The following is a 19,659-nucleotide window of genomic DNA, read 5'->3' as shown; positions in this document are numbered from 1 at the left end:
CTGCCTTTTTGGTCCTTTATTATGCTCATTTTTGCATGAAACGTTCCCTTCATCTCTCCAATTTTCTTGAATAGATCTCTGGTCCTCCCTATTCTATTGTTTAATAATAATAATAATAATAATAATAATAATAATAATAATAATAATAATAATAATAATAATAATAATAATAATAATAATAATAATGGTGATGATGTTGGAATGGACCTTGGAGGTCATCTAGTCCAACCCTCTGCTCAGGCAGGAAACCCTATACCATTTTGGACAAATGACTGTCCAGTCTCTTCTTAAAAACTTCCAGTGTTGGAGCATTCACCACTTCTGGAGGCAGGTTGTTCCACTGGTTAATTGTTCTAACTGTCAGGAAGTTTCTCCTTAGTTCTAGGTTGCTTCTCTCCTTGACTAGTTTCCATCCGTTGCTTCTTGTCCTGCTTTCAGGTGCTTTGGAGAATAGCTTGACTCCCTCTTCTTTGTGGTAGCCCCTGAGATATTGGAACACTCCTATCATGTCACCCCTCACCCTTCTCTTCGTTAAACTACACATACCCAATTCCAGCAACCATTCCCTATATTTTCTTCTATTTCTTTGCACTGTTCATTTAAGAAGGCATTCTTATCTCTTCTAGCTGTTCTCTGGAATTCTGCATTCAATTGGGTGTATCTTTCTTTTTCTCCCTTGCCTTTTGCTTCCCTCCTTTCCTCAGCTATTTGCAAAGCTTCCTCAGACAGCCATTTTGCTTTCTTGCATTTCTTTTTCTTTGGGATGGTTTTAGTTGCTACCTCTTGAACAATGTTGCAAACCTCCATCCATAATTCTTCAGGCACTCTATCAGATCTAATTCTTTAAATCTATTTGTCACCTCTATTGTATATTCATCAGGGATAAGATTTAGTTCATATCTGGGTGGCCTAGTGCTTTTCACTACTTTCTTCAGTTTAAGCCTAAATTTTGCAATGAGAAGCTCATGGTCTGAGCCACAGTCAGCTCCTCTTTTTGTTTTTTACTGAGTGTATAGAGCTTCTCCATCTTTGGCTGCAGAGCACATAGTCAACATGATTTCTGTGTTGACCGTCTGGTGATGTCCATGTGTAGAGCCATCTCTTGGGTTGTTGGAAAAGAGTGTTTGCTATGACCCATCGTATTCTCTTGACCCATCGTATTCTCTTGACAAATTCTGTCAGACTGTGCTGACAGTTCATTTTGTACTCCAAGGCCAAACTTGCCTGTTATTCTGGTTATCTTTTGGCTTCCTACTTTAGCATTCCAATCCCCCATGATGATAAGGACATCATTGTTTTGGTGTTATATAAGGTGCTGTAGAGCTTCATAGAACCGGTCAGTTTCACCCTCTTCAGCACTGGTGGTTGGGGCATAGACTTGGACTACTGTGATATTGAATGGTTTGCCTTGGATTCGAACTGAGATCATTCTGTCATTTTGAGGATTGCATCCAAGTATTGCTTTTCCTACTTTTTATTGACTATGAAGGCTACTCCATTTCTTCTGAGGGATTCTTGCCCGCACTAGTACACCTGATGGTCATCTGAATTAAATTCACCCATTCCTGTCCATTTTAGTTCGCTGATTCCTAAGATGTCGATGTTCAGTCTTGTCATCTCTTGTTTGACCACGTCCAGCTTTCCTTGATTCATGGATCTTACATTCCAGGTTCCTATGGAGAAACAATCTTTACAGCATCGGACTTTCCTTTCACCACCAGATACATCCACAGCTGAGCATCCTTTCGGCTTTGGCCCAGTCGCTTCATTCTTTCTGGCGCTACTAGTACTAGCCCTCTGCTCTTCCCCAGTAGCATATTGGACACCTTCCGACCTGAAGGGCTCATCTTCCAGCATCATATTGTTTTGCCTTTTGGTACTGTCCATAGGGTTTTCATGGCAAAGATACTGGAGTGGGTTGCCATTTCCTTCTCCAGTGGATCATATTTTGTCAGAACTCTCTGCTATGACCTGTCCGTCTTGGGTGGCCCAGCACGGCATAGCTCATAGCTTCATTGAATTACACAAGCCCCTTCGCCACGACAAGGCAGTAATCCATGAAGGGGATCGGTTCCCATAAAAATGTCATAAATTGTGGTCATGTGACAATGTTAATATTGCTATAATTTAAATATGCATTTTTTCCTCTCTAAATCTTTCCCCCCCCAAAAAAAATTTGCATTTCTAAATCTACTGTATTCCTATTTATACATTTTAATTTTGAGTACAATCTTATTTGGTTGGGATACCCAAGTATCAAAATCTGCAGCTTGTGGAATTTCCAAACTTAGGGGATAAGGTTTGTCTGCTTAAATTGCAGACATAAGAATTAGGTTATGTTTTATTTTATTTTTATTTATTTATTTTTGGGACTTTTTATATGATATTGCCATTAAGTCCTCAAATATTCCTTCTTTCCAGTAAATATATGTTGTATTGAAGCCTGGACAACCTTACTGGTTTGTTGCACTACCCAACATGTGGAGTCTGTTGTCAACTGAACTAATTATAAATTGTGTTTAAGAGACTTGATAAGTGATGATTTTGTTTTTTATTTTTTTTATTTTGCGTGTGTACATCTGTCTTCCTCTACGTGGTAATCTGAAAGCAGCCAGCATTAGCACTTTATTAACAAATGAAAACTGAACATCTTTCTCTTCTCACGATGTCTGTGTTTCAAAGCTAGTGCAAGATGAATTGGACTTTTTTGGATGCAGATCCCAAGAAGGGCGTTCATAAGGAAGTTATGAATAATTATCCACTTCTAAAAGGGTGGGTTTAGAACAGGACCATCTCTTTACTCTAACTTGTTTCTGTGCTAAAGGTTTAGGATTCTTTAACATACTCCTTCTCTCTTTCTCAAACAAAAGCTGAATTTAGGCAACATGCTTTTGCTATAAGTGGAAAAGTTTTTTTCCCCTTCTTCTTTTCTGCTAAAGGCCACATACTCACAAGATCATCTGTTGAGTGGGCGCATGGTAACATTTCAGCATCAAAATTGGCAGAATCAACCTCTCTCTTTCACTCTCACTCATTTTTCTCTCTCAAATGCTCATTTCTTTCTCTCCTCTCTTTCTTTTTCCGTCTCTCTCTCTCTTTCTCTCTCTCTCTCTGTCTTTTTTTCTGTCTCACATTTCTCACTCTCTTTCTCCTCTGCTTCTTTCTCATTCTTGCTTTCTCTATCTGTCACTCTTTCTCTCTCTCTCTCTCTCTCTCTCTCTCTCTCTCTCTCTCTCTCTCTCTCTCTCTCTCTCTCTCTCTCTCTCCCTTTCTCTCTCCCTCTTTTCTCTCTCTCTCCCTTTCTCTGTCTTTATCCTCTCTCACTTCTCTCTTTCATTTCTCTTTATCTCTTTCAGTCTTTCTTCCTCCCCTTCCTTTCCAGCAAGCCTCTGAGTATTTTTTCCCCCTTTGAACTGATTCTTTGTGGAAGATATTTGTAATTAGACCACCATCAATAGGCACTCATCTGTTATTTGTATTCTCAGTCATATTTAGGACATGTGGCACTCTCTCATTGAAGGAAGAAGGTTTCAGAGATGCAGTGTTAAAATCAACTAGACATCAGGAAAATGAGTAGGCAATTGCAGTGTGTCATATCAGGAAATGGGCTGGTTGAAATTTGTTTTTTCCCCAACTCTGTCTTGCTTGAAAGTGATGGCATATACAGTATGCTCCCCAGAGATAAGCTGTAAAGACATACTCATTTTTTTAGAAAGGACTTTAGTGCTGGAAAAAAATTCTTCCTCTCCCTATGACTGAAAATATCCTCTGTTAATCATATAAATGGCTCTTTCTTCCAATTCCATTTGTCTACTTTTATCATAGAATCATAGACTTGGAAGCACCATTGAGCCCAACCTCTTGCTCAGTCATCCAAAGAGGTAATGGAGAATATGTAGGAACCCAAACTAAGGCATCTTTGATAGACTTCTGTAGGAGCTGTGATGGCTCAGCGGTTAAAGATGCTGAGCTTGTCATCTGGGAAGACCCAAGTACTGCACAGTGGGGTGAGTTCCTGTTCCTGCCCCAACATCTACCCCCTAGCAGTTTGAAATCATGCAAATGCAAATAGATAAATAGGTACCTTTGGTGGGAACATAGCTGTGTTCCATGCGCTTTTGGCATATGGCCATGCTGGCTACATGAGCACAGAAAATGTCTTTGGACAGTAATCTCTCCCTCAAAACAGAGGTGAGCACCATGCCCTAGAATGAGACATGAATGGACAGGGAAAGCTTTACCTTTTTAAACAGATCTCTGTGGAATAGATCTAATGAAGGAAACCCCACCAGGTGTGGTGGAATGTGGTACAGTGTCACAGGAGGGAGAGGGTGTTTGTTGTTGTTAGTTGCGAAGTCGTGTCCGACCCATCGCGACCCTATGGACAATGTTCCTCCAGGCCTTCCTGTCCTCTACCATCTTCTGGAGTCCATCTAGGCTCACGCCTACTGCTTCAGTGACTCAATCCAGCCATCTCATTCTCTGTCGTCCCATTCTTCTTTTGCCCTCAATCTTTCCCAGCATTAGGCTCTTCTCCAGTGAGTCCTTCCTTCTCATTAAGTGGCCAAAGTATTTGAGTTTCAACTTCAGGATCTCACCTTCTAAAGAGCAGTCAGGGTCGATCTCCTCTAGGACTGACCGGTTTGATCGCCTTGCAGTCCAAGGGACTCGCAGGAGTCTTCTCCAGCACCATAGTTCAAAGGCTTCAATTCTTTGGCGCTCAGCCTTTCTTATGGTCCAACTTTCACTGCCATACATTGCAACTGGGAAGACCATAGCCTACCAAGGAGCTAAGAGGCAAATCGGCCTGGAATCCTTGGCATGCAGGAAGAGGTCCAGAGTTTCACAGGATATATCTTAACAGTTGTTCAGAATGTTCTTTAATCTGGGAAGATTATTATCTATGGGCAAACAACAGAAAATAAACTCCTCATGTTGTTTTTGGTTCTTTCTGTTTGACATTGCCACAGTAAAGTAAAGCAGTAAAGTGGAAAAAAATGACTCAATCAACTGTGATTTAACTAGAGGAGTAACTTTCGGTTCAATTTTAGCCCTTGTCTTATGATTTCTGGGACCATCAAATTCCAGAAATCTAGTTTTTACTAGTGTAACAATCATTGATCAGTATAATAGATATATTGTATTCATTGCATTTTATGCAAATTGGAAATAGCAGGCTTGAAAGGAGAATGTCTGCCAAACTCTACAAAGAGAGAACTGCAGTTCCAGTTGGCCTGATGAATTGGATTGAGAATTGGTATTCATGACTACAAAAGAAAAATTTTGTACATGTAGCTTAATTTGAAGCATTTGTTGACAGATGTATCACTGTTCATAAGGAACAGCCAAACCATTGCTATTTTCCCCTTCATCCTTTGAAATATGTATTACTATTATTACAGAGATACTAATGGATTTCAAGAAATAGAGTTAAAGACAGAATAATAGAGATCTATAATTATGCTGGATGGATAAACTCAGCAGTTTTGTAAAGCTGATGAAAAAATTGCTAGTTTTGTGGGCAGGCTGAAGGGCAATTTATTATTCCAAAACCAACTTGCAAAAACATTATATCATACCATACTCATACCATACACATATTGTCTAATAGTTATTTGATAATTAGGAACTATTTTGTAAATAGTTCTGATGAAAGTGGTGAAGAAACTAATCCACCCTTAGAGTCATGGAATGTAGATTCCATGGATGGAGGTGTAGGTATTTGTAGTGATATATGAGAATGACCTTGGGAGTATGGTCACAAAGACACTGACTACGGAACATAGTCTGCAGCTAGACAAAGGGCAGAGATTCAGAAGAAAGTGTCCCTATTTCTGAGAGTGTAAAGGAGAGAAGGACAAAACTGTAGTTTCAGGCTTACAAGATTCTGTACATGTAGCCTTATAATAAAGTAGAGTTAGCCCACCCAGTTGTATTTCTTGTTTGATTCACCTGATAAGGCTGATAGTCCCAAAACATGCAGATTGTAAGCAGACGGTCCAAGGTATAATTGTAATAATTTTGGAAGATGGGAAAGAATCCAGCTTGAAATCCTGGATAGTGTTACTAACTGTTGCCAGCTATATTGGAGTAAATAAAAGAGCGGCATGGTGGCCTAATACAGTGGTGGGATTCAAATATGTGAAGAACCAATTCTCTGTGTGGATGCCCCTTCTAGAAGTCCATTCTGGGCCTGGGCAACAAAACAATTAGCTACCAGTTCTGCCTAACTGGTGTGAACTGGCTGAATCCCACCACTGGTCTAATAGTGAAAATGCTTGCCTCCCACTTGGAAACTTAAAGAGTTCAATCCTAGGCAGTGGCAGATGTTTCTCTCCTACTGTGTTTCTCCAAAAATAAGACTAGGTTTTATTTATTTATTGCCTCCAAAAGAGGTACCAGGTCTTATTTTCAGGGTAGGCCTTACCTCACCTCCAGCACCAAGAGCCCCATCTTCTGGGGCCAAAGTTTTGCAGCTACATTTGGGCCTGCATTTTGCAGTCAGGCCTTTCCAGAAAGCCTAAGCAGCCAAGTACCAAGCTTGGTGCTCAGCTGCTGAGGTCTTGCAGAACCAAACTATGGATTGAATCCATAGCTCAGTTCTTGGCTGCACAGGCCTTCTAGAAAGCCCTGTGACTGAGAAATGCAGGCCTGGCTGCAGAAGAGGCCTCAGAAGAAGAAGTGGGCTGGCAAGGAGAGGCCTGGCTGCAAGGTAAGTGGGTGCAAGGCGGGTGAGGCAGCTCCACACCACCACCACCCACCCTAGCTTGATTTTTAGGTGTGTGCCTCGCCCCAAAACTAGGGTTTATTTTTGGGGTAGGGCTTATATTAGGCCCATCCCAAAAAATCAAGCTAGGGCTTATTGTTGGTGTAGGCCTTACTTTTGGGAAAACATGGTAGGTACAAAGAAAAAAAATTGCTGCAAAATCTGCTGTGTAGGCATCAGGAAGGACATCCAGCCAGTAAACATTCAGCTCCATCCAACTCTACTCTGAATTAAGGGATTTCAGGGTTGTAAAAAAGGGAAAAAGGGCTTCCAGTTTGTGTCTGTGGTGCTTTCATATGGGCAGAGAGAGCTCCCTCCCTGCCGTCCAATCTTTCTTCATTGGAGGACCCTGAAAAGGGTCGAAAGTCACCCTGGAGGGGTGACCACCGCAAGGAGGCTCTCCTGTGATTGTGGAAGGGTGGCAGCCCTCCGCTTGAATCCGGAGCAGCTCTTTTTGGCCTGAAGAAGAAGAGACCGGCCATCAACATGGCCGATCATTAAGCCGTTCCTTGCCGAAAGCCAAAAGCACCATCTAGCACAACAAAGCAATCTGGAGGACTTGGTTGAGATCTTTCCTTTCTTATCCCGCTAACTGCCTGCCTGTGGGACTTTTCTGAAAATTTTCTCCCCCACTTTTTTAAAAAAACAGCTTTTGTATACTTGGGGGAATAACATTTTAAGCCTTAAAGTGAAGAAAGAAAGAAAAAACACCATCTGATTAAGCAAAGAAACTAAGTAATCTCATTCCTACCTATTAAAAAGCTCATATTTTTGTGGGGATCTACTACCCTATTTTCTGTTTAAGATGTGAACTAAGGAAAAAAAAAGAATGGACTAATTATATAAAAGCTTTATATTAATTTGGAAAAAAATACAACTTATTCTATATGCTACTGAAGACATCCTGTGGCTAAGCTTGGAATTGCAAGTGAACCTTTTGCTTATTCTGACAGCTGACTGAATAACAGAGTTGTCCTTGATATTATCTTCAAAGACTAGTGTGGGAACACCTGGCACTGAAAACAACTTTTAGGAGGATTGGAGGTGGAAAATTACTGACTTCTATTAAAATAGCCTCCATGGAAGACTTAGCTGTAAACACTAACAAAATGGATGACTATATCCCACCACTTAACTACAAATTGATATTGGACACAATCTTGGCTATAACTGAACAAATTAAAGCCAAATTGCATGATAAACCTGACAACTCAAAGCCACCAGACCAGACTTTGACCTTCAATGATGAACTGACAACCCAAAAACAAGTAGAAGAATTGTAAATTAACACTGAAATAGGAGACGTCAAAGAGCAAGAAACGCAGCCTACAGAGAACTTTGAAGTCCAAACTGTAACTTTAACTACAAAACTTACAGTTCAAAAAACAACAACGCCCAAATAAAGCAATATTAAGAGCGAAGATATCAAAAGCCTTCAAATACAGTATGTTGAGGATTCAGCTAACGATAACATTAGCTACTACGTTCTACCTAACCCAGATGGAAATGGAACAAGAATTACATCAAACATCAAAAACTGAGCTATTAAAGCAATATCTCAATTATTATAAAGGGGACACCAGCTTGGCAAAACTGTCATTTGGATGCAAATAAGAGGTGGAGGAAGAAAGGGAGACACATTTGAGAATTTAAAGACACTAAATGGAAGCCTGATTGGCACAAAAGGAAGGCGAGAGTTAGATTTAAAGATTTAGACTTGTCTTTTTTTGGGGATTTGTAAGGACAGAACTTAAAAAATCTTTTTGGATGGACCAAGGGGAATCTTAAAAAAAACAAACTGATTTCATATTTAGGTTTTAGATTTTTAAAGGAAAACAAAATTAAGCTTTTAGAATAAAACTTTGAATTATACTATAGAATTTAGAATCTTATAATATAAGATAGTATTTTAATAAGTGTTGAATAGTTAAGACAAAAAATCTTTTGTAACAATTGGTGATTTGTTAAGATGAAAACTAGAATTTACTATTAAATCATAAGAATGATTTGTAATGAACAATGTAAGTTTTGTAGACAAGAGAATTATTCTTTACTGAAATAGGGAATTGTAGGTTACCCAAAAAGTAAGCTTTCTTCTGTATATTGTAGGCCACTTTAGAGTATTTTATTGCAATTAGATAAAACTTAAAAACAGGAATTTGATATGTATTAGTCTAATTACATTGAAAACTTCCTTAATTGATTAGGTCATATCTAGAAATGTATTAACTTGATCACTTTGACTATGTGAAAACTAAGGGAATCAGAGAGGAAATCTTTATTGATGCAACCTGAACTATTTACAAACAACTTGATATTTGTTACTTTGCACTACCCAACCACCATATTGCTTCACCAATACATGTATATGTAAATAATGAAAAACCAATAAAACTTGAATTAAAAAAGGGGAAAGGGATTGGAGTAGCTAGATGGTAGAGTGTTAACTTAATGTCTGGGAACTCCTTATATTATAAAGAAATATAAATAATATATATTATAAAGAAATTTCAAGTTGCACTATTGCATCATAGCTCCTGGTCTCATCTTTTATATCTGTTTTCAGCTTTAATATAGAACACATCTGTCCATCAACATGTCTTAGTATGTTCACACATAGTCATAATTTTATTCTCAAAATGATTCAGCAGAACTTGATACTCGGCAGAATATAGTTAGAAATTGCAAGGATTGATCTGGGTTTTTTGAGGTGGGGTGGAGGCAGTGTATTTCCCCTCTCCCCAAAAAGACTGTATCAACTCATCAATGAAGCAATATTGTATTTGGAGTTAAAAGTAAATAAGTAGAATGATATTATGGAACGATATAAAATTGTAGATTGACAAAATAAAAGCATATGAAATTATGTATCATGGAGATACTGTAAAGTAGATGGTTTTCTTCCAGTGTATCAAATGAAAGTAAATGGTGGGAAACTCTGCAAAGATTAACTAACATTTCTTCAGCCTCTAGAATTAGTGAGCTCCAAAATATCAGCCTTTTGTTGCCTATTTGGAGTTTGGGTAAAAGTTGAAGGAATATTTTAACCATTAAAGCTTCCATCTCAGTAAAAGAAGTCCTGCCTCTACCAGTTTTGGAGTGCAGATCCTGATATGCTGCACAAAACCTAGCGCAGTTGTTGAGCAAACAGAATTTGCATTATAAATTCCTGGCTTAAAAGAAGATCTTTGTAGACTACATAAAATGAAATAAGGTAAACACAAGGCAAATTTGGCTGAAGTATTCATGATTGTTTCTGTCTTGTGTATCAGATTCATTTTTCCTCTTTCCCTTCTATATTGTGCTATATTTAATTTAACACTGCATATCCTGTCCTCAATATATAGACCTAGTAATAATGCAAAATTATGTTTTTAATTCCCAGCATACTTAATCTAACATTGCATTTACTTCCCTTCTTACTAATCTTCTGCACTCCTGAGCAGACTTGATTAAAAAGGTTGCATTTATTAAAGAAAGAGAGAAATGGCCACCATATATCAACTTGAATAGAGCAATGCATAATATTCAAGTAATTCTTATTATAATGTTTAATATGCTTGCTTTTTGTCAGGGGAATACCCATTCACATCGTCTTCTTTTGTGCTCTGGTACATTTACACCCAGTTTATATTAACCAGGTGGTGCCTAACTGCTTTAACTTACTAATCCAAAGATACATGCATATAGATCAATCATATAATCACCGTTTAAGACAGGGATTGTAGAAAATTCTATGAATTACAGAAAATGCAACATAGTGGGTCACGGACTATCATCTCGCCTACATTTCTCCACTGTCCTTATTAATGTGGCCTTTCTTCAATTACCTTGAATATTTGAAACCTTTTGACTGCCTTTTCAAGAAGGTTCAGCAATTTACAGAAAGACACTTGTGCACATGTGGAATTGCATGCACATAAGCTTCATTTAGCTATTAGACCCATCCAAAGAAGCAACAGGAGTAACACAAACACCCAGCTTCACCTTGTTTGTATATTCATCCTGCCCAGTGATTTTTTTCCATAGTATTAAAGCTGCTTTTCTAGGTCCCTCGATCTTATCTCCTCATTAGCAGTGCACACTCCATTCTGTCCTCAGGCTTCTTGTACAGAAAGAAAGTTCAACTGTTTATGAATGTTCTCTAGCATCTAACAGCCCGCATAGCATCTGTGGTATGGAGAGACATAGTACGTGTCAATTCTTAAGGCAAAATATAAAACATAAAATGGTCTTTCTTATTTCATTTTACTTCATGGTCAGTACTGGAGACCACTGTAAGTTGTCGTAGAGAAACATGGCACTTATTTTAATCTTAAGCAGGCATGTTCTATTGAAAGATATATTTATTTATTTATTTATTTATTTATTTATTTATTTATTTATTTATTTATTTATTTATTTATTTATTTATTTATTTATTTATTTATTTATTTGAGGGAAGAATAATACAAACAAATGTCAGGAGTCCCAAAGGTGCTTTTTTTCAAGAGGCAACTGGGCTTTTGTTTTGTTTTTTCTTTGAAAATGTTTCACTTCTCATCCAAGAAACTTTCTCAGCTCTGACTGGATGGTGGGGAATGGAAGGATTTATAGTCAGCTGGTCATTTGTATTCTTTTAGAGCAGGGGTGTCAAACTGCTGGCCTGCAGGCCGGATGCATCATAGCGAAACCGCGCCCACCCCATTGCTGGCAATGGCAAAAAAAGTTGTGATACGGCATGACACGTCACCTTACATTGCAAATTTGACACCCCTGTTTTAGAGAGTCGTTGAGGCTGCGGAAAACATCCTGCAGAAAAACAAGAAAGTCCAGTTGCCTCTTGACAAAGCACCCTTGGGAAAAACATGACTGAGAATTTCCACAGACAAATGTCAGGAATGTACATTATTTTTCACCTGAAGGAAAGACTAATACTAACTGCAAATGCATTAATCTTGACCAGGCCACTGCATTTTATACAGGTAGTCCTCAACTTAAGAGCACAATGACAATGAGAATTTCTGTTGCTGAGCAAGGCAGTTGTTAAGTCAGATGTGCCAGGTTAAGTGAATTGTTGCAGTTATTATGTGGATTATTAAGCGAATCTGGATTCCCCTATGGACTCTGCTTGTAAATTGAGGACTACCTGTATTGTCAAAGAGAAAAAAGTGGAAATAAAGTAGGGTGATATATAAATTTCAGCATTTTTGCTCTCTAGAATAGAATTAGAATTAGAATTAGAATTAGAATTAGAATAGAATAGAATAGAATAGAATAGAATAGAATAGAATAGAATAGAATAGAATAGAATAGAATAGAATAGAATAGAATAGAATAGAATAGAATAGAATTACAGAGTTGAAAGGGACCTTGCAGATCTACTATGATGATGATGTAATCCATTCAGTCGTGTCTGACTCTGGGCGATTCGATGGTCCAGGTCTCTCCACATCTTCAGATCTTGCACTATTTCGTTGAGTTGTTCTATGCTCTTGCTGGTGTCAGCTCTGATGGTTGTCCAGCCACTGTGTTCTTTGGCAGCCTGGTTTCCTTTTACCAAGAACTTTTCCAAATATAATTTCTTTCTGCAGTGAATCCCTCTGCACGATGTAGCCAAAGTAAGTGAGATGCAGCTTTGTGATTTTGTCTTCCAGTGACATGTCTGGTGTGATTGCACTCCAGTACTTGCTTGTTGGTCACCTTTGTTGTTCAAGGATTTCTGGTATATAATACCCAATATCTGGAATGGAGAATTGTCATAGCCTTGGTGGAGCAGTGGGCTAATGCCTCCTTAAGTAACACCAGCTGCCTGCAATTAGTGCAGGTTCGCATCCCACCAGGCTCAAGGTTGACTCAGCCTTCCATCCTTCCGAGGTAGGTAAAATGAGGACCCAGATTGTTGGGGGCAATAAGCTGACTTTGTAATAATGCCGCTTGGGTGTGTGTGTGTGAAAGCCCTAATAAGCAGGCATATACATAGAATGAAGGCTACTGCTAAGCTTGTAAGCCGCCCTGAGTCTTCGGAGAAGGGCGGGATATAAATGGAATTAAAATAAAAATAAAATAAAAATAGCCATCACATCCCTCTCTTTTAACAGTCTAATTAGCAAAGCACAAATATGTTGTGATTTCATTCAATCCCATCGGTCTCTCCAAATAGATGCCACTGAAAAGACTTAGAAAACTTGCTGCTCATTTCAAACCATTTTAATAGGATTGCTGCAATTAATTCTGGGACAAAGAATACCAACAAACAGATAAACCTTAGAGGAAAAAAGAAAGGAGGAAATTAAAGTAGAAATAATGAGATCAGTATTAAATATACGTTTATTTTCTTTTTTGTCCTCATTTAGGAACTTCCTATTGTTTTTCCTGTTGATTGAATAAGCTAGATGAAAAATATGGTCCTCTGAATATTACTGTATTGCAACTGCCATCATTCCTCATTGATAGATATGCTGACTGGTCTGACCTAAATTGTAATTTTCAACATCTGGAAAACCACAGGTTTCTTGCTCCTCCTCTTAAGCCTTGATTACCTATACCTGTTAAGTATGCTGAGATAATGAACATTCTTTTATTGGATATGTTCAAGTGACAATTAGATAGTCACCAGTGGGAAGACAGAACTATAGCTATAATACTGCAATCAATCTCTAAGCATTCCAACCCAATTTTGGAATTCATGTGGGATGACAAGCATGACAAGTAGAATGCAAATAGTCCTTGACTTATGACCATTCATTTACCAATTGTTTGAAATTACGGTACACCTAAAAAGTAGCTTATGATGGATCCTTGCACTTACAATGGCCGCAGCCTGCCGGTGGTCACCTGATGAAATTTGGATGCTTGGCAACTGACATGTATTTATGACAGTTGCAATTTCCCAGAATCATATCGTTTCCATTTGTGACCTTCCCTCTTGATTTCCAGCAAGCAAAGTCAATGGAGGAAGCTGGATTTGTTCAACAACCATGATGAATTAATTACTGCAATAATAATAATAATAATAATAATAATAATAATAATAATAATAATAATAATAATAATAATAATAATAATAATAATAATATCATCTAGAATGACTCACTTAATGACCATATTGCTTGGCAAAGTCAATCTAGTCCTGATTATGGTTGTTAATTGAAGACTATCAATAATAAAAATTATTGCATGAGGAAGACTATGATAAAGATGAACATCAGCTGTCACTGCAAAAATGGCTCCTTGCAGGACTGAAATTCTATGAATTTTAGGAAGCGTACAAATGGAAGTATGTTTTCTTCCATAGATTTCAGTATAGTGTTGTTGTGGAAGATAGGATAATCTGGAAATTCATTTGGAATTGATCTTCTAGTAGCTCATACGAAACATCTCAGAATGTATATTTCCTGTTGGAAATGAGAGTCCTCAATATTGTCTCCATAACAGCAATATAAAATGCTAAAGGAACTAAAGAAAGCCAGAAGAAGGCATGATAAAATCCTTGTGATTCTGAAAATGACAGCATAAAGAACTAGGAAGATTCCTCTATGCTTTGCCATTTTTGAGGACATTAAAGATTTGAAGGGCTATCAATTCTGTAATTTTATTTATCATGCCCAAACATAGATTAATCATTTTTTACTTACAGGAAGGCCAATGCTAGTTGATTGCTGGGAAAAACTTTCTGACTTTGTTTGTTTGTTTGTTTGTTTGTTTGTTTATTTATTTAGCATATAGCATTCAATGTCAGGGAAATCTAAACAGGCTAGATACTCAATGCAGTCCTGACAGCCTAGAATGCTAGTGCATTCTGTTCAGTGCTTACACGCCTATCCTTGGTACACCGTGGGAAGTGAACTAACTTTATCTCAGTTATGTAGCAGTACTTGGATTGCTGGTTCTTCCAGGCTTCTCCACCAGTCCTCATGTCATGATGCCTCTCATCCAATCAGGTCCGATGCCAGCTTCTGCTCTCCGCACACATGGATGCAGCTAGGTTTTCCCCACCAAAGTGATACCCATTTATCTACTTGCAATATGGCATGATTTTGAACTGCTGGGTGGGTAGCTTCTCACGGAGCTAGGCTCAAATTGCCAGAGTGCAGACCATTTCTGGCATGAAATTCCAGTGTCATTAAGCTTCTGCATCACTGTGTCACCCACTTTATGACTGCAAGGCCAGGCACAAGTGGAATCATGTATTGATGGACATTTGCTGGTTATTTCAAAAGAAGCTGGGTGTGAAATGCATCAATTAAAATGCTTTGATTTGGCATCATCCAACTCTATGATGGGTTGTGAATGAAGAGATTGGATTGTTGATCTTTTATTCTTACAAGTTTTGTCTTTCCGTTTTGTCTTCCTTCATTTAATCAAGCAAACAATAATTTGATACATTACCATGACAGTTAGACAATCAAAGGCTGTTTCATGTGTGATTTGTCAGATGGCAATCAGAGCAAAGTTTAGTTTAAATATTCAGGATGCAACAATCAAATATAAAAGAGAATATTCATCAGACAATTTTTAGCTAAACTTTTAAACAGTAAAATGGATCCTGACAAACTGCACCAATCTGGAAACAATGTTTTTTCATTAAGATGTAATTGAGTGGCATTATTAAGATCTACTTTTATTCCCTGGCTCTGATGCATTTCTTTAAAATGGAATTAAATGTGAAAAGGAACATGGGAATAGGGAACATTTTCTCCATAACAAATTTTTAATTTTTTGATATTATTCTACATAAGAATTTTCATTTCTAATAATAAGCAGAGCCTGAGGTTTGGCAGTTGACATATTTAATTTATGTAACTTCCATGAAAAATGATATATATCATCATGTAGAATTATGAAAATAGTCTGAAAAACAGCAGTTAGTATAAGTAGTTTGTGGTCATCATTGCCACAAAAGTGGACAAGGGGAAGTTATTCCTAAAGCTGGTTTTATGAGCAGATTTTGATCTACAGATTTTTTTAGTTCATCGGATCACTGTTCAAAAATAGTTCTGAATAAATAAAAAAATACCACAGATTAAACAATGAGCTGTTTTGCCTAAGCTAATAGGAGTGCGAGGGGAAAAAGGCATTTGTAAAATAAACCTGTTCCAATAATAATAAAAAAAAAAAATCAGCGTTGATGGCCTTGTTTATTTTTTGTAATGGAGAATTTTGTTGTTGTGGAGAAAGGTATGTGAACTTCTTGTTGTCCGATTAATTCCCAGTGCATTCTCTTCTCTCTTGAAATATTTGCTATATGTTTCTGCATGGTTTCCCCAAAGTGCCAGTGGTGTATTATCAATTAATTGTTTGGACTAACTCCTGGCTATTGAGATTTAATGTCATAATGGGATGCTGCATAGCAGATGCATAGCAACTGAAATTTCAAGGACGTTTGCATTGCTATAATACTAGAAGCACGTGCGGTTAATTGTGTTTGTCGCTCTCTCTCTGCCTGTGTGTGTCTCTGTGTGAGAAAAATTGTCATTATTATTTTCATCCAGTCCCACTTCACTTGTTTATATGTTCTATAATACATATTCAAATATTTCTGGAGAACTGAAGTGGTGCTTAGCAAGGAAGGTGCTGTACAATTGATAGCTGTGAGGCACAGATCTTAGAATCATAGAATAATAGAACTGCAAGAGTTGGAAGGGATTATTTAGGTTATTGAATCTGACTCCCCTGCTCAATGCAGAATCTAAATTAATTCCATTTGTTGTCTAGCCTTGGCTTGAACTCATCCAATGAAGTTCCACTTTTCTTGATAATTGGTCCTCCTGTCAAACTTCCGCAAATGTCAGGACTTTTTTTCCCCCTTACGTTTAATTAGAATCTATCTTTCTGTAACATAAATACAATATTGTGTGTCCTCTAAAAGGACTGAGAACATTTTTTTTAACCTTCTTCCATGTGACCTCAGTTTTCAAGAGTGCATTTGTGTTCTCCATGAGCTTTCTTTTCTCAAAGTTAAGCATGCCCAGTTTTTATCTCTCAACTGCACTTTTCTACAATTAGAAACCTTCTCTACTTTCTCTGAAGGAGTATGGTGTGGTATGCCCAGAACTGGATACAAATCTTGAAGTAGGATTTGTTCAATTCAAAATACAGGTAGTCCTTGACTTATGACCACAGTTGAGCCAAAAATTTCTCTTGTAAGGTGGGACAATTGTGAAGTGAGTTTTGTCCCATTTTATGGCCTTTCTTTCCATAGTTGTTAGATAAATCAATCAGAATAGAGCTGGAGGGGACCTTGGAGGTCTTCTAGTCCAGCTCAAGCAGGAGACCGTATACCAGGGGTGTCAAACTGCTGGTCCGTGGGCCGGAGCATCACGGAGAAACCGCGCCCATCCCATTGCCGGCAATGGGAAAAAGTTCTGATATGTCACGTGACATCATGTGACGTCACGAGTTTGACATGTCTGCCCTATACCATTTCAGACATAAATATTTTCTTAGGTTAGTTTCCTGGTTTGGGCTGAAGGCTCTCTCATCTGCTTTGGTAGCTGCTTCTCCTATTTGTTTTATGCCCTCTGCTTGCTGATGAAATCACTGAATTCATGGGTGATTCCAGTGTGTCCTGAGGGTCTGTTAGAAATGAGAACTCTGGTTATCTAAGTTCCTTGGCATGGAGGCAATGCTGAGTCATTTATGCAGCAATTCTTCGATGTTGGCTGTAGGCAGGCTGAGCAAAAGTTTGTGTATTCATAAGATCTTTCAAGTCCCATGGTGCAAAGAGATCCAAACTCTAATATATAATGCATAAGTAAAATACAGATCAAAGAATATAAGAACAACAACGGCGTACAATATTCAACCAACCTGGTTCAGAAGTGGAAGTTAACATCCTCAGGCCATCTTGAAAAACAAACAGATAAAAACAATGTAGCTCTCATAGCCACTATTAGCTAAGCACCAAGAAACAGCTGGGAGGAAATTTCAGGTTTTTAATTAACAGTGTCAAGAGCACTGATCTTTGCTCCTTTAGGTGGCAAAGAGAAGTAGAATAACATGTGCAAACTAAAAAAAAATAATCAATTTTTTCTTTACCGATACAGAGAATATACCAATCAAATACCTAACTGCAGAAAGTTGTGTTGTGTTGTGTTAACTTTTCTTTTGTAACAAAATGTATGCAGATCTGACTAAAGGAGTAGCACCACCCAAGTATATTAAAACTGCAGTAAATCTCCAATAGCATTGAACAAACTCTTTGATTCATTATGAGACATAATGAAAGTAATAATATGCACTCAACGAATAGTCCTTCATGGAGCTACATCTATATGGAAGGAAAGAAACAGTGGAGTACCCCAAGGTTCTGTTTTAGGCCCAGTATGCTTTAATATCTTCACAAACACAAATGATTTGGATGAGGAAATAAAAGGAAAACTCATCAAATTTGCAGATGACACAAAACTGGCAAGAATATCCAACACCTCAGAAGATAGACTCAAGATCCAGATGGATCTCAGTTTATGTGTCATGGTTCCGACAGATGAGAACCAGTAAAAACAGAACTCCACGGCAAGAGGTTTCCTTAAAGGACATATTTATTGGCTACAAAGTATCGACATGGTCAAAAGTGAAACCAAGACTGGAGTTCCCTCCCAAAGGTTACAATGTTACAAAGTTGAACTTCCCACCTAAACACTATGTCATAAATCACATTCCCCAATAAACTACTTTGGTGGGCTTTCTAACAGAAGTCTCAGGCCGCCAAAATCCAGGCAGCAATGACCTTGATTACCATGGGACAGTTTATTGTTTAGTCTAACCCAGGGGTAGGCAACTTTGGCTCTTTTATGACTCGTGGACTTCAACTCCCAGAATTCCTGAGCCAACTATGCTATGCTGTGCTATGCTGGCTCAGGAATTCTGGGAGTTGAAGTCCACGAGTCATAAAAGAGCCAAGGTTGCCTACCCCTCATCTAAATTTAAACACACTCATCCCCCCTCCCATTACTGTGGCAACCAAAAACGAAGCGGAAATGGCTTCAGCGTCGACATTCCTGGGGATGAAAAATGCATATAAAATACATATGAATGCATATTGAAAAAAAATCATGTCTTAGTACTTTGGTAGAAAATTCAAGGAGTCCAATTCTGTCTGATGACAGGGGAAATGCTGTTCTAGAAGAGAAGGAGAATAACAGAACACATGGGGTTACACTCTATGATTTGGAATAGGAAAAGACAAGACATACATGATGGTGAACCATAGAGTTGTTTAGTTAGAGATTTATTTATTCTTTCTAATGTGTATGTATATTAATCCATAGAGTGTGCTTGTAACATTATACTTTTATTATCTCTTATTTCTCCATTCTACTGATGGCACATTGTTGTTGTTGTTGTTGTTGTTGTTGTTGTTGTTGTTGTTGTTGTTGTTGTTATTATTATTATTATTATTATTATTATTATTATTATTATTATTATCTCTGTTGTTTTGCAAGTACACTGAGTGTTTCTGTACCTGAGACAAATTAATAGAATAACAGTGTTGGAAAGGACCTTGGAGGTCTTCTAGTCCAACCCCTGCTCAAGCAGGAGACCCTATACCATTCCAAACAAGTGGCTGTCCTTTCTCTTCTTAAAAGCCTCCAGTGATGGAATGCCCACAACTTCTGAAAGCAAGTCGTTGACTCTCTCTTTCTTATGACAGTCCCTCAAATATTGGAACACTACTATCATGTCACCCCTAGTTCTTCTTTTCATTAGACTAGACAAATTCTTTGACTCTAGCAGTGAGCCGTGATGGCACAGTGGTTAGAATGCAGTATTGCAGACCAATTTTGGTGACTGCCAGCAGTTTGATTCTCACCAGCTCAAGATTGACTCAGCTTTCCATCCTTATAAGGTCATAACATGAGGAACCAGATTGTTGGGGGCAACATGCTGACTCTGTAAACCACTTAGACTGG

At 38.0% G+C, this 19,659-nt stretch overlaps 1 protein-coding gene across 1 annotated transcript in view; it reads right to left on the bottom strand.

The window, feature by feature from the left end:
- Window positions 1-18,142, bottom strand: part of LOC308668837 (uncharacterized protein) — a 353,627-nt gene extending 335,485 nt beyond the window's left edge. The window contains exon 1 of the mRNA XM_081329060.1: window positions 18,129-18,142. The gene's annotated coding sequence lies outside the window, so the exon portion shown is untranslated. The remainder of the gene's footprint in view (window positions 1-18,128) is intronic.
- Between the last annotated feature and the right edge of the window lie 1,517 nt (window positions 18,143-19,659).

This window comes from Vipera berus (genome assembly GCF_964194415.1).
Source record: "Vipera berus genome assembly, chromosome: 5".
Lineage (NCBI taxonomy): Eukaryota > Metazoa > Chordata > Lepidosauria > Squamata > Viperidae > Vipera > Vipera berus.
This window is presented reverse-complemented; position numbering and strand designations above follow the sequence as displayed.